The sequence below is a fragment of the Chrysochloris asiatica genome, unplaced genomic scaffold (assembly GCF_000296735.1).
Source record: "Chrysochloris asiatica unplaced genomic scaffold, ChrAsi1.0 scaffold00307, whole genome shotgun sequence".
NCBI classification, from domain to species: Eukaryota; Metazoa; Chordata; class Mammalia; order Afrosoricida; family Chrysochloridae; genus Chrysochloris; species Chrysochloris asiatica.
Window position 1 is genome coordinate 185,162 of NW_006408825.1, and position 23,245 is coordinate 208,406.

General features: G+C 38.8%; 2 pseudogenes; both read left to right on the plus strand.

Moving 5' to 3' along the window:
• The first annotated feature begins 2,571 nt into the window (after positions 1-2,571).
• Positions 2,572-19,140, plus strand: LOC102841308 (annotated as a pseudogene).
• A 2,899-nt stretch (positions 19,141-22,039) lies between these two features.
• On the plus strand, positions 22,040-22,896 carry LOC102839178 (annotated as a pseudogene).
• Positions 22,897-23,245: the final 349 nt, after the last annotated feature.

Below are 23,245 nucleotides of genomic sequence, written 5' to 3' on the forward strand. Positions count from 1 at the left end.
ACAAGGCTTTGTTCTCTCCCAGTTTAGCAGAATAAAAGTGAATTCATAGTCCCAGCTCTGGAGTAACGTCCTTGCCTCCTTTCAGCACCAGTAGGCCCAGTATTTCTTGTGCCTCAGCACCCATTTTCAATGTTTCTTGATTGCTAGGAGAGGTCCGCCAGTCTCATAGCCACTGGCTGCTTAGTCTAGCCATGCACAGGCAGTGTTACACAGCACGTTCACTCAGCCTATAAATGCCTCAATGGTACTCCACTCCTTTAGGAACCCCCACCTGAGACACTCAGCTCTAGCTCTGTGTGCTGGGTTGGAAAACTTGTCTCCCTGATGAAGGCACCCCACTATGCCAACAAGTGTACTGCTCTAAGAATCAGCGTTCTAATCCCTGGGCTCGTAGCCTGCTACTCCATCCTATACTCTGGGCTCTTCTGCCTCTGCTGATGGCACCACGTCTCTCTCAGGTCTCTGCCATCCCTGCTGTCACAGAACTGTCTCCTGGTTCTCGGGGATTCTGTGCAGGCATCTGTGGGTCCAAGGGACACACTCCATTCTAGGCCCTTCTTTCTCGATAACAACGGGATCCCCAATTCTGTTTCTGGGTTGGCTCATTTCAACCTAGCTGGATGGCCAGATGAACCATTAGTGTTCCATGTCCTTTATTGCCATGATCCCTTTCTCTAAGTTTCTACATACTTATTGACATTGTGGCAGCATGATGGCTGCACACAATGACCACAAGGTCTGCGATTTGAGACCACTAGTTGCTCCTCAGGTAAATATGAGGCTTTCTGCTCCCAGTAAGGTTTGCAGCCTTGAGAACCCTGTACAGGGTTGCTCTGAGTCACAGCAGACTCAATGACACATAATCACCACCATTACCATTCACATTATTAGCTAGCTGTCTAGTGCCCTTAATGGAGCAACCACAGACATCTCACCTTTGTCGCATCCTGGAGGCCAGGATGGCCAACCTTTGTCTCTCATATTCCAGGCATATTGTCAAGAGGGATCAGTCACTGGAGAAGGATATCATGTTTGGTAAGGTCGAGGGTCACAGAAAAAGAGGAAGACCCCCAATGAGATGGATTGGTCTAGTAGCATCATAGATGGTCTCTAGCATGGCAATGGTAGTGAGGTCGGTCCAGGATCAGGCAGTGTTTAGTTCTTCTGTACATAAGGTTGCTATGAGTCAGTACCAACTCGATGGCACCTAACAACAACTACAACCAGGATGGAGATGATGTGGTGGCCACGTTTGAGGCAAACCCGGGAGCGGGGGCATTTCCAGTGGTGAGTGAGCTCTGGCTGCACCTCAAAGATGCTAACGTCTAGGTCTACATGTCCTGAACCCCCTTCAGTCCTAGGAATGATTCCTCAGGAGTCACCTGATGACCTGGATGAGCAGCTCTCCTAAAACTTGCCAGCCCCACCTCTGTGTGTTCCACTCATTGGTTCCCTACCTATGTGCAGCACCCGCCTGTGGTCACAGTACCCATTTGGGTTCTAGTCATATTCCTGTGGCTAGAGCATCCACCTGGGCTCCCATCACCCACATAGGGTCATGGCACACATTTGGTGTTATACCTAGGTGGCATGTTATATGTAGATGGCTATGTCTGAAAGGAACACTACCTCCCATTCTGACACCTCTATGGACATCAGCTGTCGTGTACACGATGGTGACATCTCAGTCACTACTGGTGTCTGTGCGCTGGTTGTTGCCAGGTGCCAGGGTACAGGTGTATCAGAGTCCTTGCATGTGGGTACCTTTGGCACTTGGCAGACATTCACCCAGTGACTGGGTTTTACTGTAACCTGCAGGTCTTCAGGACACGTCTGCTTGTCCTTGTGTGTGCAGAGAATCCATGCATCTGGATCTTGGGGTTTTGGGGCAGGCTACACATGGTAGCAGATCGTGCATCCACGCAGAGTCTGCAGGTTCAGGGGTCGTGCATTCACATGGAGTTCCTGGGCATCAGCAGTCTGCATAGCCGAATTCTGCGGGGCTCAGCTGTGCACCATCATGGAGTGTGTGGGTTTAGAGGGAATACCTCTGTGAATGGTCTTTGGAGGTCAAAAGTCATGGGTCTGTGTAGAGTCCCCGTGGTATTCCTGACAGCCACTCAAAGAGATCCTACAGGATAGAGTCCAACATTCCCAGAATGGCCACAGTATTGGGAGCACACAACCTCATATTTTCTCCCAGTAGCAATTGGTGTGTTCAAATCTTTGGTTGATGTTGAATAAGAATCCTATTACCCAAAGAAGAAATAGATGTGTATGCTGGTAAGGGGTAGGAAGACTCTGGGGCTGAGAAAATGGCAGCTGGTGTTCAGGTTCTAATGCTGAAGGATCTTCTGAGGCTGGCTGTGTCTCTAGATAGGGAAGGATAGCCTGTAGGTGGGTCTGGTTCAGGTTCCATGGATGAACTGGAGACAATTCTGGAGGTGAATGTCAATGTGGTCCTCAGGCGTGTTACAGAACTGAGGGCTGGCATGGATCCAGAGTGGAACCCTAAGGCATGGCTTCGTGTGACTCTGGAGTGGGTGCCAGAGGAGATAGGTTCTAGATGCAATGTTTGTTGTGGCCCTGGAGAGAGTTTCAGAGGTGAATCTTCATGAGATTGTCACTCATATTCCTAAAGTAATGTTGGACATGGATCTGGAGTGGGATCCACAGGTGAGGCTCCAGGTGGCTCTGGATTTGGTTCCAGAGAAGACAATGTGTAACTGGAGAATAGTCTAGAAGCAACACTTGTTAAGGATCTGATAGAGCACCCAATGTGGATTTAAAATACTGGTGGTATAAAGTCCAGAATCACAGCAACTCACAAGCCACCACAGTACGACAAACTGACAGATGTGTTGTGTAGGCTCTCAAAATACGACTGGGTAAAACCTGTCTCCTCAAAGTAGAGTTGATCATTGGGACATGAATGGGGTAAACCTCTCGGGACCTTCATATGCATATGGGGCACAACTCAGCATGAGGAGAAACAGCTGCAAACATCCATTAATAACCAGAAAATAGTATGCATGAAGTATGAATCTAGGAAAACCGAAATTTCTCAGAAATGAAATGGAACATATATAGATTGATATCCTAGGAATTAGTGAAATGAAATGGACTGGTATTGGTCATTATGAATCAGGCAATCATATAATTTTCTATGCTGGGGATAACAAATTGAAGAGAAATGGTGTTGTATTCAATGTCTAAAGAAAATTTCAAGATATTTTTTAAATACAGTGCTGTCTGTGATGTGATAATATCCATATGTTTTCATGGAAGATCCATTAGTATCACTATTATCCAAATTTAAGCACTAACCATTAAAGTCAGTGATGAAAAAATTGAATAATTCTACCAATTTCTTTAGTCTGAAACGGATTAAACATGCAATCAAGAGTCACTTATTGGAATGCAAAAATTGGAAACAAAGAGGAAGAATCAATAATAGGAAAATATGAGCTTCATGATAGAAATGATGCAGGGGTTTTCATGATATAACTTATTCATTGCAAATAACATCTTTAAACAACATACAAGGCAACAATACACATAGACCTCACCAGATAGAATATACAGAAATAAAACTGACTACATCTGTGGGAGAGATTGTGGAAAAATGCAACTTCATCAATCAAAACAAGTCCAGGGACAGATTGTACAACAAATCATCAATTATCTATGCAACTTCATACATAAGCTGAAGAAAATTAAAACAAACTCATAAGAGCCAAAATATGATCTTGAATATATCCCACATGAAGTTAGAGACCTCTCAAAAGTAGATTTTATGCATTAGATACTAATGACTAAAAACCAGAAGAGTTGTGAGATGACATTAAAAACATCATACGGGAACAAAGCAGTCATTAAAAAAACAGGGGTAAAAAGAAAAGACCAAAATAGATGTCAGTAGAGTCAGAAATTTCCTCTTCAATTAGACTTGCTAAAGTGAATGGAAGAAATGAGGAAGTTTCAAAGGGGAGTACCAGAAGAAAAAGTCAGACAATGAACTGTTAAAAAACCAAAACCCACACTGTTAAAAATCCAAACAAGAAGAACATGTTCAGCATGTCTCAAGCTGAATGATACATGAAGCACCAAAAGATGGAAGATACGCAGAGGTCACTGTCCAAAAAAGAAATGTTCCACCACTTCAAGAAGTAGTTTATGATCAAGAATCAATAGTAAAGAAGGAAGAAGTCCACATACACCTAAGTCATTGGCAAAAAATAGCCTTCAGGAATTGATGGAACTCAAATTGAAATCTTTCAACAAGCTAATGCAGCATTAGATGTGCTCACTCATCTATGCCAAGAAATTAGGAACTGAAAAATATGGAACTGAAAAAATTCCATATGTGTGTCCATTCCAAAGAAAGGGGAATCAAACTAAATGTGGAAATCATTTATCAATATCATTAATATCATGTTGTTGTTGTTGTTAGGTGCCATCAAGTTAGTACTGACTCATAGCGACCCTACGAACAACAGAACGAAACACTACCTGGTCCTGGGCCAACCTCACAATTGTTACCACACTTGAGCCCATTGATGCTGCCACTTGGCCAATCCATCTCATTGGGGGTCTCCCTCTTTTTCTCTGACCCTCCACCTTACCAAGCATGATATCCTTCCCCAGTTACTGGTCCCTCCTGACAATATGTCTGAAGTATGAGAGATGAAGTTTGGCTATCATTAATAGGTAAAATGTTGCTAAACATAATTCAAGAGTGTATCCACAGGGAACTGTCAATAACTGCAGCTGATTCAGAGCAGGACATGGAACTAGGGATATCAAGGCTGATATCAGACAGAGCTTGATTGAAAGCAGAGAATCCCAGAGAGATGTTTCTCTGTGCTTTTACTATGCAAAGGTTTCCCACTGTGTTGTTGTTGTTATTGTTGTTAAATGCTGTTGAGTCAGTTCTGGCTGATAGGTACTCTGTATAGGGTTTCCAAGGAGTGGCTGGAGAGTTTGAACCCCTGACCTTGCAGTTCAAACCAATCTTGCAATCCAGTGCTTATCCTATAGTGTGTCATGAAGACAAATTATGGATAACAGTGAATAAAAAATGGTACTCTGAAACACTTAATTGTGCTCATGAAAAATCTTTACATAGATCAAGAAGCAGTCATTCAAACAGAACAAGGGAAAACTGAAGTAAAATCAGGAAAAGTGTGTGCCATAATGATTCCATTTTTATGCTAAGCAAATAATCTTAGAATCTGGACTATATGAAGAACTTGCATCACAATGGGAGGAAAACTCATTAGCAAACTGTGATATGTAGATAATACAACCTTGCTACTGGGAGTGAAAATAACTTGAAATATTTATTAGTGTTGATAAAATACTACAGCCTTTAGTATGGATTGCAACTCAAGTAAAATAAGATAAAAATCCTCACAAATGGACCAATAAATAACAGCATGATAAATGGAAAAAAAAAATATTGGAGTTGTCAAAGATTTAGTTTTATTTGGATTCACAATCAACGCTTATGAAAGTAGCAGTCAAGAAATCAAACAACATACTGCTTTAGGCAAATTGGCTGAACAAGACCTCTTTAAAGTGTTGAAGAGCAAAGATGTCAGCTTGAGGACTAAGGTGAGCCTGATCGAAGCCATGGTATTGTTTTCAATAGCCTCATATGCATGTGAAAGTTGGACAATGAATAGGGAAGACTGTAGAATAATTGATGCATTTGAGTTATGGTACTTTAACACAATATTAAAAGTACCACGGACTACCAGACAAACAAGGTTAGCATGCCAAGACTTCATCTCTTGTACATCGGACATGATATCAGAGTGGAACACTTTTAGTACAATGACATCATGTTGAATACTGAGCACTGAAACTTGAATGGCACCAGAATATTTTCAGATAGAGTGCTGGAAAATGAGACCCTCTGGTTTAAGGCTCTAAAAATAAGAATTTTTAAGAGCTGCCTCCAAAAAGGACATTTATTTGACTGTTATGACATGAATGGAATAAATTTTCAAGAACTTCATTTGGTAATTGGGCACAACTCAAAGTGAGGAAAAACAGTTATAAAAATCCATGAAAAATCAGAACATGGAATGTATGATGTATGAATCTATGAAAATTCAATATTGTCAAAAATGAAACACAACATATAAAATGTATATCTTAGACATTTTGTAAGCTGAAATGGAATGGTACTGGCCATTTTGAATCTGAAAATCACACGGTATACTATGTCAGGAATGGCAAATTGGAAAGGAATGTCATCCCATTCCATGACAAAAAAGAATATTTCAAGAACTATCTTGAAGAAGTAAAATGTTGCTTGTGATTGGATAATATCAATATGCCTAAAAGGAAAACTATGTAATACCACTATCATTCAAATTTTTGCACCATGACTGAAGCCAGTAATGATAAAATTGAAGAAGTCTACCAACTTCGTCAGTCTGAATTTATCAAATACCCCATCAAGTTGAATTGATAATTACTGGTGATTGAAATGCAAAGGTTGGAAACAAAGGGGAAGGATCAGTAGCTGGAAAACCTGGCAACAGAAATTATGTTGGAGATCCCATGATAGAATTTTGTAAGAGCAATAACTTCTCATTGCAAATATCTTGTTTAGACAACATGAAAGATGGTTATACACAGGTACTCCACCAGATAGAATACACAGAAATCAAACTGAATACATCTATGGAAAGAGACAGTAGGAAAGCTGATTTCATCAGCCAAAACAAGGCCAGGGGTAGCCTGTAGCACAGACATTCAACTGTTCATAGGCATGTTCAGGCTGAAGCAGAAAAAAATGAAAACAAGTCCATGAGAGCCAAAATATGGCCTTGAATAGATCACACCTGAATTTGGAGATCATCTCAAGAAAAGACTCAACACATTCAACACTAATGACTGAAAACCAGAAGAGTTGTGAGATAGCTTCAACAACATCATACAAGAAAAAAGCAAAAGATGATTAATAAGAAAGACGAGGAAGAGAGCAAAGACCAAAACACATTTCAGAAGAGACTCCGAAATGTGCTCTCCAGTGTAGAGATGCTAAAGAAAATGGAAGCAATGAGGCCATAAAATAAACAGAAAACTTCAAAGGTCAGCTCGAGAAGACAAAGTCAAAGATCACAATGAAATGTGCAAAGACCTGGAGTTAGAAAACCAAAATGGAAGACAATGCTCAGTATTTCTCAAACTGAAAGAATTGAGAGAAAAAAAAATCAAGCCTCTATTTGAAGTACTTAAGGATTTTTGGACAAAATATTAAATGATGCAGAAGACATCAAAATACAATGGGAAAAAAATACACAGTCACTGCACCAAAAAGAAATTGTCTATTTTCAACCATTTCAAGATCTAGTATATGATCAAGAACCAATGATACTGAAGGAGGAAGTCCAAGGTGGACTGAAGGCATTGGCAAAGAACAAGACACCAGGAATTGATGGAATACAAACTGAAATCTTTCCACAAACTGATGTAGCACTGGAGACACTCTCTCATCTAGACCAAGAAATTTGGAAGACTCCCTGGCGAACTGATTGTAAGAGATCCAATTGGAAGAGACACATATTTGTGTCTGATCCAAAGAGAGGTACCCAATGGAATGTGGGAATCATTAATATCATGTGTAAGACCAATTCTGCTAAAAATAATTTTTAAATGGCTACAACAGTACATTGACAGGAAACGACCAGATGTTCAAGCCACATTCAGATCAGGATGTGCTGTAGGACAAGCACTGGATTGCTTACCTTTAGGTTAAAATTCAAACCGACCAGCAACTCCTTTTTAAAGTTGAAAGAGTCGCTGATTCAGTGACACTTAACAATAACAACAATATTATAAAACTGTGATATTCCTTTAATTGTATTGCAGGAAAGCTCTAGAAATTGACAGAATACCAACTGAAATGTTTCAACAAACTGATGCTCATTTCTCTATGTTACGGACTTTCAAAGTCAGCTACTCAGCCCACTGATTGAAATAAATCCATATTTGTGCTCATTCCAAAGAAACTGAATGTGGAAATTATCAAACAATATCATTCATATTGGAGTCCTGGTGTGGCACTGTGGGTTACTGAGGTGAATTGCAAAGTTGGTTTGAACTACAAGGTTCAAGCTCGCTAGCCACATCTCGGAAACTCTATACAGGGTTGCTATGGGTCGGAACTGACTTGACGGCACTTAACAACAACAACAACGTCATTGATATTACATGCCAATAAATGTTTTGCTCAGATAATTCAGTACTTTGTCAGGGATCTGCCAGGAATTCAACCTGTCTCCAGAAGAGGATATGGAAGGAGGGATGTAATTACTGAAGTCTGATTTGTTTGGACTGTAAGCAGAGAATACCAAATAGATATTTACTTGTGCTTTATTGACTATGCAAAGTCATTGTACTGTGTGGATCATAGCAAACTGAGGATAATATTTAGGAGAATGGAAATTCAGAACTGTTAATTTTGCTCATCAGAAATCTGTAAATAGAGTAAGAGGGTGTTCTACAAAGAAAGCAAAGTGATACCGAATGGTTTAAAGAAATGAGAAGTTTGCATCAGGGTTGCATCTTTTTGCCATAGTTATTCAGTCTTTATGCTGAACAAATAATCTGAGCAGCTGTTTTATTTGAAGAAGAAAATGGCATCAGAACTGGAGAAATAATCATCGAACACCTGGGATATGCAGGTGAGACAACCTTACTTACGGAAAGCGAAGGTGGTGGTGGTGGTGATATGCCATGGAACCAGTTCCAATTTCATAGCGACCCTGTACAGAGTTTCTGAGGCTGTAAGTCTTTATGGAAGCAGAAGGCCTCATCTTTCTTCTGGAATAGCTGGTAGTTTGGAACTGCTGACCCTGAGGTTAGCAGCCCGATACGTAACCACTAAGTTACTGATGAAGATCGAAGACTACAGTCTTCAGTATTGATTGCACCTCAATGTAAAGAAAATGAAAATCCTCAAAATTGGACCAATAAATAACATCAGGACTAATGGATAAAAACATGATGTTGGCAAAGATTTAATTTTTTTTTGGATTCACAATGAACACTCATGGACACAACGGTCGATAATCAAAGAACATATTGTTTTGGGCAAAACTGCTGCAAAAAACCTCTTAAACTTTCTTAAGAGCAAAGACGTCACTTTGAAGAGGAAGACTCATCTGACCCAAGCCAGAGTAGTTTTAATTGCCTCGTATGAATAAAAATGTTGGACACTGAATAAGGAACAGATGAGTTTGAATTAAGGTGTTGGTGAAGAATATTGAAAGTTCCATAGACTGCCAGAAGAACCAAAAATCTAAAAAGTAAAACAGAATTCCTATTTTAAAGTAATGATGTTGAGACTTTGTCTATCATACTTTGGAAATTTTTCAGGAAGGGCCAGTCCCTGGGGATGGTCATCATGCTTAGTAAAGTAGAAGATTGACAAAAAAAAGAGGAAGACAGATTGATACAGAGGCAGCCACAATGGGCTCTGTCCGACATAAGAACAAGTATGTGGGTGGTGCAGTACCAGGTCTCATTGTGTTGTGTATGGGACCACTATTCATCAGAACCAACTCCACTGCACCTAGAAAAACAACATAGTGAAGGTCTCTTGGTGGTCTAGTCTTTAAACTCTTCACTTCTTATTGAAAAGTCAGAGGTTTGAACCCACCAGGTACTCTGCAGGAGAAAGATGTGGTGGTCAATTTACATAAAGATTATTGTTGTTGTTTGTTAAATGCCATCAAGTCATTCCAGACTTAAAGTGACCCTGTATAGGGTTTCTGAGGAACAGCTGGTGGATTTGAACTGCTGATCTTATGGTGAGCAGACTATTGCCCAGCCTACAACATCACACCAGGACTCCTATATAAGATTTCAGTCTTGGAAATCCACTGGGGCAGTTCTACTGAGTCTTACAAGGCACTAAGACTCAAAATCTACTCCGAGACAATATGTTGCTGTTATATGTCTTCAAGTAAGTTCCAATTGACAGTGACCCTGTATAAGGTTTGTTGGGGTTGTTGTTGTTAAGTGCAGTTGAGTCAGTCCCAATTCATAGAGGCTCCGTATAGGAATTCCGAGAAGTGGCTTGTGAGTTTCAACCACCAACCTTGCAGTTCAAACTGACCTTGAGGTCAAGTGCTTATCATATGATACCACACCAGGACTCTATATAAGGTTTGAGAGACCGTAAATTGTGGGAGCAGAAAGTCTCAAGTCTCATCCTTCTGTGGAGTAACAGATGGCCCTGAACCACTAACCTGTGGTTTATTATATAGAGCCATTGTGCTCCCAAAGACAATGGGTATGGTGGTATAGTCCCATAGTTCAACACTATTCAGTGATTAGAAGGAATGAACTATTGATGTATGTTTCAACATAGATGAATCTCAAAATACTTATCCTGAGAGAGAGAAGCCAGGAAAAAGTGCATATTTCATTATTGCTATTATAGAAGTTTCTATCAAATGAAAACTCATTTATAGTGACAGAAAACAGACACCTGGCTGTATGAGAAAGAGACAGGGGAAGCAATGAAGTATGGGGATAGCGATTTATTTCACTGACATTGCAGGCATGGTCAACACGCCCATTATCATGATTGTAGTGTGGTTTCATGGGCAAGTACATATGTCAAAAGTCATCAAATGAACATGTTAAATATGTGCATTGTATGTCAAACAAACATCAATAAAGTTGCTGCTTTTCTTAAAAAACAAGTTCTATGAATTCCATCCAAACAACCAAGTCAATCAGCTTAACATTCATTTCAGCTTCCATAAGGAAGTTTTGCTCATGATTGAAACCATAGCTTGAACATATATTTTTCTTTTGATTCTCTCCAGCATGCAAGTCTGCAAGAGTTTGCTGAATCAGTATTTCTGACTTGATGCACAGTTTTTGTTTTTTTGTGTGTGTGCATTATTTTTTTCCTACAGGCAAAGTGAAGACCTCTTCAAAGGAGTGTTCCCATATGCACAGCAGATCTGCATGTTGGAAGCTTGGACATGATATGAAAATAGAATTGGGATCTAAGGAAACCTGCAGTTTCTATGGACAACCAATGATGTATGGGTTGATTGTAATCAAGTGTTTTATTTAGTTTTCTTGTCCTGGTTTGTTCTTTGTGTTGGCAAGCAGAAGATACCCCTAACATTCCAATAACGTCCACATCCTACCTATCTTCACTCTATTTCAGTCTTTCTCAGCGTGGTCATTGTGTTTACAAACCTGGTCTCCTTTGTTGTTGTTGTTGTGTGCCATGGAGTCGGTTCCGACTCATAGGGACCCTGTACAGGGTTTCTCATCTTGTAAATCTTTACGGGAGCAGAAAGCCTCATCTTTCTCCCATGGAGGAGCTGGTAGTTTCGAACTGCTGACCTTGTAGTTCACAGCCCGATTCATAACCACTACAGTCCCAGAACTCCTTTAGAAGTAGGCAAACATGACAGAACATGCCTCTGTGCAGGATATTGTTTCAGTCCTTAGAGTCTCCTTTTGAAAGCAAACTTCACTTTTGTAAATAAATGTAAGTTCTGGCCTGGAATCAACTGTTCTGTCCCTGTCCTTCTTGTTAATTAAGGTTCAATGCCTGTCTCAAACCTCCATGTTTTCCCCCTTTCCAGCCAAAGGGATGCCGCTCAGAGCTGCAATAACTTTAATATCTGGAAGGTTTTCCCTTGCTTCTAAATCCCAGTTCTTTTCATGTCCTGGCTACCTTCTGTGTTCTGTAGCCTTATAGTGAAATTCTGGGAATCATATTCTCCTTTAATAGAGCAGGTCCTAAGATTAATTGGATATAATCCTCATCCCTGAGTGTATGAGAGTTTTCACTCCCTCCCTGGTTCCATATCAGGTTGTGGCTGAGGGACTTATGCAAGCTCTCTGCGAGTAAACTGCTAGCAGTCTTGTGTTCTGGTGTCCACGTCTGTAAAATATAGGCATCACTGGCCCAGTGTACCACAGGTCAGGTACCATGTGAATGTGGAAATATTCCCCACAGTGCCCAGGGAGTCTCTGGCTCTCAAGAAATGTTACTTGTCTTTTCAGTCATCAGCTTTATCATGTGATTTCTAAATCAGGAGAAACTCACTTAGCTGTAATTAAGAGGAAACTCTGATTTTTATTGGTTGCAATTGTTAAGGAAGATTTAATTCATACAAGCAGCAGCACGCTGATGTTCTTGTTGCAAATGTTATCTTTTACTGCCACCAACTGTCTGACTCACGGCAGCACAGATCAACCACTGCCTCTTGTGGCCCAACCATCTTGGCCAGATTCACACCCAACTCATTCCCCCTGCAAAGATAACTGGGAAATTCATGCCACTCACAAATGATTTCACTGAAAGCTTTAATGATGTCTGACTGCCTTTGGCCAAGAGCCAAGCTAGAGTTCTAATGGTAAAACAAACAAAAGTAGAAAATGAAACATTCTCTGTATATGTGTGTATTATTATCAAAAGAATGGTACAAGATGTGTTTTAATTAATCCATCCCAGGATGCGCATGAGTTAACCAATATATATGCATACATATATATATATTTTTTTTCTTTTCTTTTCTTTTTCTTCTAAGCATCAAGAGAGGTACAAGTAAATTGCATTTCAGAAGAATACTGCAGTATTTGTTTTTCTTCAATGGCAATGAGTAAATAAGCAATAAAAGAAGTGCATTTTGGACATTTTCATTTTATGATGCTAGTTCCACTTTCTCCCCTGAAACATAAGAATATCATGTCACTCAAAGGAGGATTAAAAAATAAAAATGTCTGCAAGGAAAAACCCTCCAAAATATTCTGAAACACCTAATAAAACCAAAGAAATGAGTCTTTAATGGACCGTGGAAAATGCTGTGATTATTACCCAGTGAACCACATAAATTCTTTCAAGTTACATTTTAACTGTAGAGTTTCATTTCTATTCCCTGGCCATACTGAAGGCCAACAATCCTGGTATAATGTCTACCTTAAATTGAAGCGAGAAAACAGTTTTCCTTGTCTTCTCTGCTTCATAGAACTGCCCTGGTAAAAGATTCTAAGGGGTACATACCTGAGTGTCCGGAGTTCTCAAATTTAAGGAATGCCAACTCCTCAGTCTTGTTTCCAAAATTTATATTTACCAAAACTGATGCTTAGGAGTTAAATGTCATATCCAGTCAGATCATAGAGCTGGTTCATGATTTTAACTGGAGAAAAAAAAAAAAGCCGTTTCTTTTGATTCTCAGGTGAAGGGTCTTTTCCCCTTCACTACACTCCCTTCAACCGAATATTAATATTTATAGGGTCATATGAATGAAAATATTATAATCTGTTCTAAAAATGGGATGTATGCTTTTAAAAAATTGTGGAAAATCTATCCTTTCATACAAATGGTATGGAAAATCAAAGCAAATAACGTGTTTGGGGTTTTACAACTTAGTTCTAAATACAAAACAGTCCTTTTCTTTTCATCAATATACAAAGGATATTTTTCTCAACTCTGAACATTTTGGAAATTTCTTATCCCTCACTGATAGATTTCCAAGTCCTGGAATTTAGCAGTAAAACACTCTTGTTCTCAGGGATTGCTGGAAATCACAGAATAATTAGGGCAAAATACATTCGTGTATTGTGCATTGGTTATCGATTTTTGTCCTAATTATAATAGCAAAGCTTGTTCATTTTGATTTGTTTTCGATAGGTGAAAAGTATATTGAAAACCAGAATATATTTTTATTGAAAATGAACATAAAAGTCATCTATAATTATGTTGTTGAACATATTCAGGCAAGCTATAATTATAATTTTTAATAAAAACTTCCCTGCATGATTCTCCTTTCTTACCATCACCACACACATGCACACACACACACACACACACACACACACACACACAGTGCTTTCCTCATGACAAATGAGGTAGGTTCAAACTGACTGCTACAGAAAACTTCATTACCTCCATGTTCAAATTAAAAAAAAAAAAAAAAGAAAAAGAAAGGAGATTGGGTTTTCCTCTCTGAAGACAGAACTGTACAAAGCAAATGAGCACAATTTCTATGCAGAAAGATCATGACAAAAACACTCCACGCACCTGGGCATGCATCGCCTGTTTCTTCAGAAGTGTTCATGGTTCTTGGAATCCTTTTGCCTACAATCTAGAGTACTCCATGTAATAAGAGACTTGTGTAACTGGGAAGTTTGTCTTGGTTGTTTTTTTTGGGGTCAGCTCAGAGCTCTATAGTCAAGATTTTCAGGAGTCTTCAACATTAAATTGTATTTTACTTTCTAGCTTGAGTACTGGTGTTATATAAATACTACATTTGTTCATTGTTTATCTGTTCATCCCTGCAGATATTAGTGTTGACTTTCAGGTTTTGATTATTTGGGGGTTTTGTTGTTTTTTGTTGTTTTCAATCTTGCCAACTGAAAATGGCATGGACAAATCTATCTTGCTATTGTTAAAGGTTGTTTAAACCATGATTTGGGTATTAGCCATTTCTTTCTGACCCTGGAACCTGATATATATTCATCTAATCTAAGTGGCTCCTTAGTGGTTTCATTAAACATACATTTTTTCCAGCTGAAATATATTTTGAAATACTGTATAAAATATATCTGGATTTTTTGTTTTGTTTTTCTTTTAATAAATAACAAAGTTGTTTGAACGCAGTTTGACAATTTGTTACAAAACTATAATGAATGCAGAAATCATGATTTTTAAAAGTTTTAGGTCAGAGAAAATATATCATGATTTTTTTTTATTCATTCCACTCATTTCAACTGTCTTTTCCATGCACATTTCTTATATCGTTTAAATAATGTGCCATCAGTTCTTGAAAATTGCTTTTACGTTTTTATCTTTGCTTTTGTCTATTTGTTTTATAGATGCTTTGTAAAATCACATTCTGAAGAGAACAAATAAAAAACAGTTTTTGTTGTTTTTATTGTGTTTTAGGGGGGAATTAAAATTTAAAATTAAATATGGAAGAATTGTTTTTGATATTTATAATATTTTAAAGCATACCACATGATTTGATTTATTTAAACTGTCCTTACCTAAAGAAGAAATTTGAAATTTCCTTCACAGAATTTTTTTTTTCCTGCATTGTTGGTTGAATTTATTCTTAGTCATGTTGGTTCTTCTGTGGCTATTCTTAATGGAATGTTTGAATGTCATTAGATTTGTGCTAATGAAAACATATTATATTAAATAATATTCTTGGGTTTTTTGCATTTAAAAATATGTCTATTCATTATGTTAAGTCATTTTTCTGCAGTTTTTGTTTTTGTTTTTATTTATACTCTCAGGATACCTACACATACTGACATGTCATTTTTATATGGGTAGAACTCATGATTATTAAAAATTCTTTAAAAAAAATAAACGATAAAGAGGACAATCAAAGTCACTCATCATAGAGTTAAAAGTATGCCTGCATTATGTTTCAACGCCATGGGAATCAGAACACCTTAACTGATAAATTACTGGAGATACTGACCTATCAAATTTGTTTATATTTTTGCTTGAATAGAAATATTCCTAATTTAAGTCTGAAATAAATTGTTGGTTCATTACATAAATAGAAGTATTATATAATATCAAGTTAAGGAATTATCTCTGTCTAGTTTCTAGGTAGTTTCAATCTGTTTGATTGTTTCCATCGGGAAGGGACATGGAATACATTATATTTTCCTTTGATTTCTGTTGTAATGATCACAAATGCTCATGTGAGAAAATTTGTTAATGTTCACTGAACCTGTGAAGCTGTATCCCACCTAAATTGTCTTTATTTTACCCTTTTATTTTTCAGAGCTTGTTACTTTTACTTCATTAGTATTGTTGTTGAATATTTTGCAACTATGCTCAAAAATCTACTATTACATATATTCTGCTTCTCTTAGTTCTTAGGCACATTATACCCAACCTATGAGTTCCTTAAGTTAATTTAATAAATTCTTAATTAGAAATTCTTAGTATAGTCTTATTTTTGTTATTTTTAATAACAAAATTGATAAAGACTAAATTTGCTTCTAATTGCTCTTTTTAGCTACATCACATAAGGAATTTCTTTTGGGAGAGGTACCCTTTTTTCTACATGAAATATATTAGTGCCAAAATTCAAAACTCATTGCTGTGCTTATACCAACCTTACAGAACAGTCTAGAACTTCCCCGTTGGTTTTCTGAGGCTATAAATTTTTACAGAAACAGACTACCTCATCTCTCTCCCTTGGAGAGTCTAATGTAGGGAAATGCAGACTTTGGGTTGCAGTTTAGTGCTTTACATCTGCATCACCAGGACTCTTCTAAATTTAGCTAATAGATGTTTGATAAATTTTAGAAAATTAATCATTTCAATGACAAGAGCTTCAGAAATAAATTTTATAAGATGGACACCTGGTATGATGCTGTAGGTTCAGCACTGGGCTTTGAACCACAAGGTCAGCAGTTCAAATCCACCAGCTGCTCCTCAGAAACCCTATACAGGGTTGCTATGAGTCAGAACTGCCTCAACAGCATTTAATAATAACAATATATCACTATCGTATGAGTTGAAATTTTGATGTGGTATCTAAGAATTCAGTGCATAACCCAAGTTCTCAAGAATTGCTTTTCCTATGATTCATCCTATAACGGTGTTATTTTGAGTTTTACCTTTAGGTCTGTGATTCATATCATATGCTCTGAGGTATGGATCCATGTTCTTTTTTAGTCTCTGAAACTGATACTCAGTAGTTCCATTCCTTGAAAACAAAGATTGACCCATTTGTGCCCACTGAAAATCCTTGGTAACTTTATTAAAAAAACAATTGACCATTTATATATGTGTTTACAACTGGATGCTACATTGTTTTAAGTTTACATAGATTTCATTCTTTTTCTCAGTTTCACAGTGTTTTCAATACTGTAGTTATACAGTAAAATTTGAAATCAGATAGTATGATTGAGAAAGAGAAAGAAAGATTGGTTTTTATTTAGATTGGGTGAAGAAAATTAATACATTTTACTGCCTTCTGCAGTCTAACATTGATCAGTGCAATTAAGATTAATTGATAATTGCTGGTGATTAGAATGGAAATTTGCAAAAACAGAATGATCAGTAGTTGGAAAATATGGCATTGGTCACAGAAACCAGACCAAATAATCAGTTCACATGAAACAACTTTTTTGTGTTTTTCAAACAATGTATAAGACTGTGTTTTCTAGAGAAGCAAAACCATGTATATATATATAAGTGTATATATGGACTCCTGGTGTGGCTCTGTAGAATCAGCATTGGGGCAGCTCAGCATCTCAAAACCACCAGCTGTTCATGATCAAAGTTGCTATAAGTGGAAATTGACTCGATGGTACTTCACAACAACTAGATGTATATATAGTTCAAGCTGGATTCAGAAGAGGATGTGGAATGAGGAATTATCACTGCTGACGTCAGATACATCTTGGCTGAATGAAGAGAATACTAGAAAGATGTTTACCTTTGCTTTATTGACTATGCAAAGGCTTGTGATTATGTGGCTCATGACAAGCTATGGACAACATTGTAAAGGATGAGTATTTTGGAACACATAACTGTGCTCATGAGGAACCTGTACATAGACTAAGAGAAAGATGTTTTAACAGAGCAAGAAAACACTGAATGGTTTTTTAAATTAGGAAAGGTATGCACCGGGGTTATATTCTTTCATCATACTTATTCAATCTGGATGATGAGCAAATAATAAAAGAAGCTGGATTATATGAAGAAAAAGGTGGCATTAGGATTGGAGGAAGATTTATTAACAACCTGTGATATGCAAATGACATACTTTATTTGCTGAAAGCAAAGAGAACTTAAAATACTTACTGATGAAGGTCAAAATCCATAGCCTTTGGTGTGGATTGCATCTCAATGTAAATAAAACAAAAATCTTTACCACTTGAACCAAGAAGCAACACTCTTATAAATGGAGAGAAGATTGAAGTTGTAAGTGCTGCTCAAGACATGTCTTGCTAAACCTTGATGAAGACTTATTACTCCAAAAGGTGTTGGTGGGCCAGGAGAAGATTTTGATGTAGTCAAAACAGGTGATGCCCAAATTTGGTGTGTTTTCCATCTGGAGGGAAGTCAACCATGCTCTGGTGAGGGTATATTCTGAGGTGACAGCTACGAATTCACTACACTGACCACTGTGGCTGGCGTTATCAGATACAAAGGTGCCAAGATCCAGCTTTTGGATCTCCCAGGTATCATTGAGTGTGCTAAGGATGGCAAAGGTTGTTTTTGTTGTTGTTAAATACCGTTGAGTCAGTTCAGACTCATTGTGACCCTGACCCAGGGTTTCCGAGGCTGTACATCTTTATGGGAGCAGAAAGCCTCATCTTTCTTCCATGGAAGAGCTGGTAGTTTCAAACTGCCTACGTTGAGGTTAGCAGACCAATTTGTAACCACTACACTAGAGGTCATCAAATCATTGCAGTGGCCTGAACCTATAACTTGATCCTGATTGTTTTGGATGTCCTAAAGCCCTTGGAACACAAGAAGATAATTGAAAATAAGCTGGAAGTCTTCAGCATTTGCTTGAACAGCAAGTCTCCCAACATTGGCTGTAAGAAGAAGGACAAGGGAGGCATTAATCTCACAGCTACTTATCGTCAGAGTGAGCTGGATGCTGAAACTGTGAAGAGCTTTCTAGCTGAATACAGAATTTATAATGCCAATGTGACTTTGCATAGCGATGCCACGGCTGATGACCTTATTGATGCAGTGGAAGGAAACAGAGCTTTTAGCCCCTGTATCCATGTGTTAAATAAGATTAATCAGATCTCCACTGAGGAATTGGATATCATCTACAAGGTACCTCTCTGTGTACCCATCTCTGTCTACCACCACTGGAATTTTGAGGACATGCTGGGAAAGGTCTGGGACTATCTAAACTAGTGAAGATTTATACTAAGCCCAAAGGCCAGTTATCAGATGACACATCGCCAGTTGTGCTGCCCTACTCCAGGACTATGGTGGAGGATTTCTGCATGAAGATTCAGAAAAACCTTATAAAAGAATTTAAATACGCTCTGGTCTGGTGTCTCTCCGTGAAACACAATCCTCAGAAAGCGGGTAGAGATCGCATGTTGGAGGATGAGGCTGTCATTCAGATTGTGAAGCAGTGAAACCTTCCTCTTTTCCCACTGCTGGGCCAGTACAGCAACAGCATCATTCCCCATGACCAAGCACCCTGCTCCCAAATCCTTCCTCAGCTGCTCACTGGATCAGGATTCAAGGGGAGGGAGATGGAAACACCCACACTGGAATTTCACTTGTCTTAGTGTCACCTTGTCCATTGAAATGTATAAAGTACATGGTCTGTGGCTGGCTACGTGCAGTTCATGGTGTCAGTGTGAGAGTTCATTTAGAAATGGACTTTAAGGGGAGGGGCATGTACAGTGATAGCTTGTTTTCTGGTGTGAAGTGGATTCAATGTGACTGCAATATCCTAAATAAATTGGATGTGATCTATAGTCTTTCCCAGGTGTCTTTCCTAAGTGGTACTGGAGAAAGAAAAAAAAAAAGAGAGAGAATGAAAAAAGTTAAAATTTAAGTTAAGCCACCTGATTATTAAAAAAATGTTAAGTCACCTAATTATTCCTTACAAGGCTAGCTCATTTTGGGGTATAGTTTAGTGTGACAATTGAATAAAGTACCCTAACAGACAGGGTTTGAATCACACACACAATACTTACAAATAAAGATCAAAGACTGTGGCCTTCAGCATGGATTGCATCTCAATGTTAAGAAAACAAAAGTCCTCACCACTGGACCATTATTACCAATGGAAAAAAGATTGAAGTTGTCAAGGACTTCATTCTTCTTGGATCAAGTATCAACACTCATGGAAGCAGCAGTCAAGAGATCAGACGAAGTATTGCAACAGGCAAATGTGCTGCACAGGACCTTTTAAAAGTGTTGAAGAGCAAAGATGTCAGTTTGAGGACTAAGGTGTGCCTGACCCAAGCCATGGCATTTTCAATAACCTCAGATGCATGTGAAAGCTGAACAGTGAAGAAGGAAGACTGTCGAAGAATTGATGTTTTTGAGTTATGGTGTTGGAGGAGAATATTGAAAGTGCCATGGGCTGTTAAAAGAACAAACAGATATGCATTGGAAGAGGTGCAGCCAGAGTGCTCCTTGGAGGCCAGGATGGCCAAACTTCTCTCATATTTTGGACATATTTTCAGGAGGGACTAGTCACTGCAGAAGGATATCATGTTTGGTAAGGTGGAGGGTCAGAGAAAAAGATTAAGATCCCCAGCAAGATTGAGTGGCAAAGTGGCAGCATCAGTGAGCTCAAGCAATTACGCTTAACAATTATGAGGTTTGCCCAGGACCAGGCAGTGTTTCGTTCTGTTGTACATAGGGTTACTATGAGTCAGTAACAACTCATTGGCACCTAACAACAACAACAACTGAATGATACAGCAGAAAAACTCCATATCATCAGCCAAAATAATGCCAGGGTAGACTTTGGAACAGACTACAAACTGATTCTTATCAATGGAGAAAAGATTGAAGTTGTCAAGGACTTCATTCTTCTTGGATCAACTATCAACACTCGCGGAAGCAGCAGTCAAGAAATCAAATGACACTTTGCATTGGACAAATCTGCCGTATAAGGTCTTTTTAAAGTGTTTAAGGGCAAAGATGTCAGCTTGAGGACTAAGGTGCACCTGACCCAAGTCGTGGTATTTTCAATAACCTCATATGCATGCGAAAGTTGCACAGTGAATAAGGAAGACCGTAGAAGAATTGATGCTTTTGAGTTATGGTGTTGGAGGAGAATATTGAAATTGCCATTGGCTGCCAAAAGAACCAATAAATCTCTTCAGAAAGAAGTGCATCCAGAGTGTTCTTTGGAGTCCAAGATGGCCAAACTTAATCTCCCATACTTCGGACATATTGTCAGGAGGGACCAGTCATTGGAGAAAGATGCCATGTTTGGTGAGGTGGAGGGTCAGAGAAAAAACAGAAGACCCCAGCAAGATGGATTGGCCAAGTTGCAGCATCGACAGACTCAAGCGTGGCAATAGTAGTGAGGTAGGCCCAGGATCAGGCAGTGTTTCATTCTGCTGTGCATAAGATCACTATGAGTCGGCTATTGACTCGATGGCACCTAACAACAACAACAACAAAGTCTCAAACCACAAATGATCTTGTCCTGGCCCACCTCTTCTACTCCTCAGAAAGTGATACTCCTCTTGAGATCTTTCATGTCCCTATTTAGACAACAGATAAAAATAAAGGTATATAATAATAAAAATGTTTAAATGTAAAATACCTGCCATCTAGTTAATTCTAACCTCTGGTGATAACATGTGTCCATGTGTTTCTGAGTAGAGCTGTGCTGCACAGAGTTATTTATTTGTTTCTTTCAGTTTAAAATTACATTGCTAGGAATGGTGGACCTGAAGTTGGCCAATGTGAACACAGAGTCCTAGGAAGCAGGTCCGAGATTTGGAAGGTGGAAGGACATCCTAAGACAGGCTACACATACTCTTCTGAGAGTGGAGGAAGGGCAGGTGACAGCGCCTATTCTGGAGGACATGGACTGAGATGTGCCTTGGTTGTGACGTGTTTTGGGTTCCATACTGGTGAGGGTCATGCTTCACACTATTCCTGGAGTTGGAAAAGCCACAGATCCTTCCAGAGGCACTTTGTACTTTGGGCTTGTCTGCCTTGGAGTTCACTGGTACTGGGGAAGCCCGACAGGAGTAGCAACTGGTTTCATGTAAGGGAGAGTTCATGTGTCAAGAGCAGTCTAAACATGTACCGTGTCCAATAAATGAATGAGGAAACAAACTCAAAGAGAAAACTATTAGGCTTAAGTTCATTTAAGGCAAAGCCATCTTTCTAGACTTTCGGATCAGGCGTGCAGAGTCATTACCCTTCCTGTAACTGACAAAGCGCCCTCATGGCCCGCATTTCCGGGTTCTCACTGCCTGGGGAAGATCCCATTACTCAACTTCCTCGATGTCTGCATTGACCCTTGTGCTGGCCTGGGCCAGAGCAACCAAGATGGCTGAATTGGAGGTTGGGGTGTCGGATGAGGAGAGGCTACACATAGCTGCTCAATTCATCACTCATACACCTTGAGGAGAATTCAATGAAATGTTTAATGATGTCTGACTACTAGGTAATAATCAGTCTTCTCAGGGAAGGGCAGCACATGTACTTGTCCAGTTTAACATGGATCAGTTCACACCTGTGAAAATAGAAGGTTATGAAGATCTGGTCTTAATTACAGAGTACAGTGACCTGGGTAATAGCAGGTTTTTAGATCCAAGGAACATACTTTCCTTTCAATTTGATCACCTACAGAAAGAAGCAAGTGGCCCCCAACTGAGGAAGTAGATTGAGGCCTGAAGTCATAGAGAGAATCCTGTGGCAGTGCTCCAAAGGCCTATGAGAAACATCCTTATTCCAATGGCTTCTGTCTTGTTTATGCTAAAACTCTAGATGGACAACAGACTGTTATTGCATATATTGAAAGCCACCAATTTCAACCTAAAAACTTCTGGAACAGTGGTTGGAGATCAGAGTGGACGTTCACCATCACACCATCGATGGCCCAAGTGGTTGGTGTGCTTAAGATTCAGGTTGACTATTATGAAAATGGCAACGTTCAGTTGGTTAGTCATAAAGATGTACAGGATTCAGTACCTGTTTCAAATGAAGTCCAAACTGCCAAGGAGTGTATTAAAATCATAGACCATGCAGAAAATGAGTATCAGAGAGCAATTAGTGAAAACTATCAGGCAATGTCCGACATCACATTCAAAGCCTTCTGTTCGCAGCTTCCAGTTACTCACACCAAAATGGGCTGGAACTAGATACTCAACTACAAGATTGGCAAAGAAACGCAGAATGCTTAAAGGCTGAATGTAAGATTCTTCAGTACATAGTGGGGGGTGATTCAACAAGTGGTCATGTGATAAATAGGTGGTTTATAAAAAAGAGTGATATTTTACTAGGGCACTCAGAGTAAATAGGTTTTCTAGCCTCATGGAATACTGTTGAACCTATAACATTTGTTTATGTTTTCTACTTTGTAATATTCTTTTGTCACTATATCTACTTGCTTAGCCTTTTTTTTTCCCATTAATTCTGCCACATTTAATGTTAGGGAGAGAGAAAGAGATCTAGTTGTCATTTTGCTATTTAGAACATTTTCTTAGGCAAGTATTACCTGTTACTGTTATATACGGCTAATACGTATTTAGT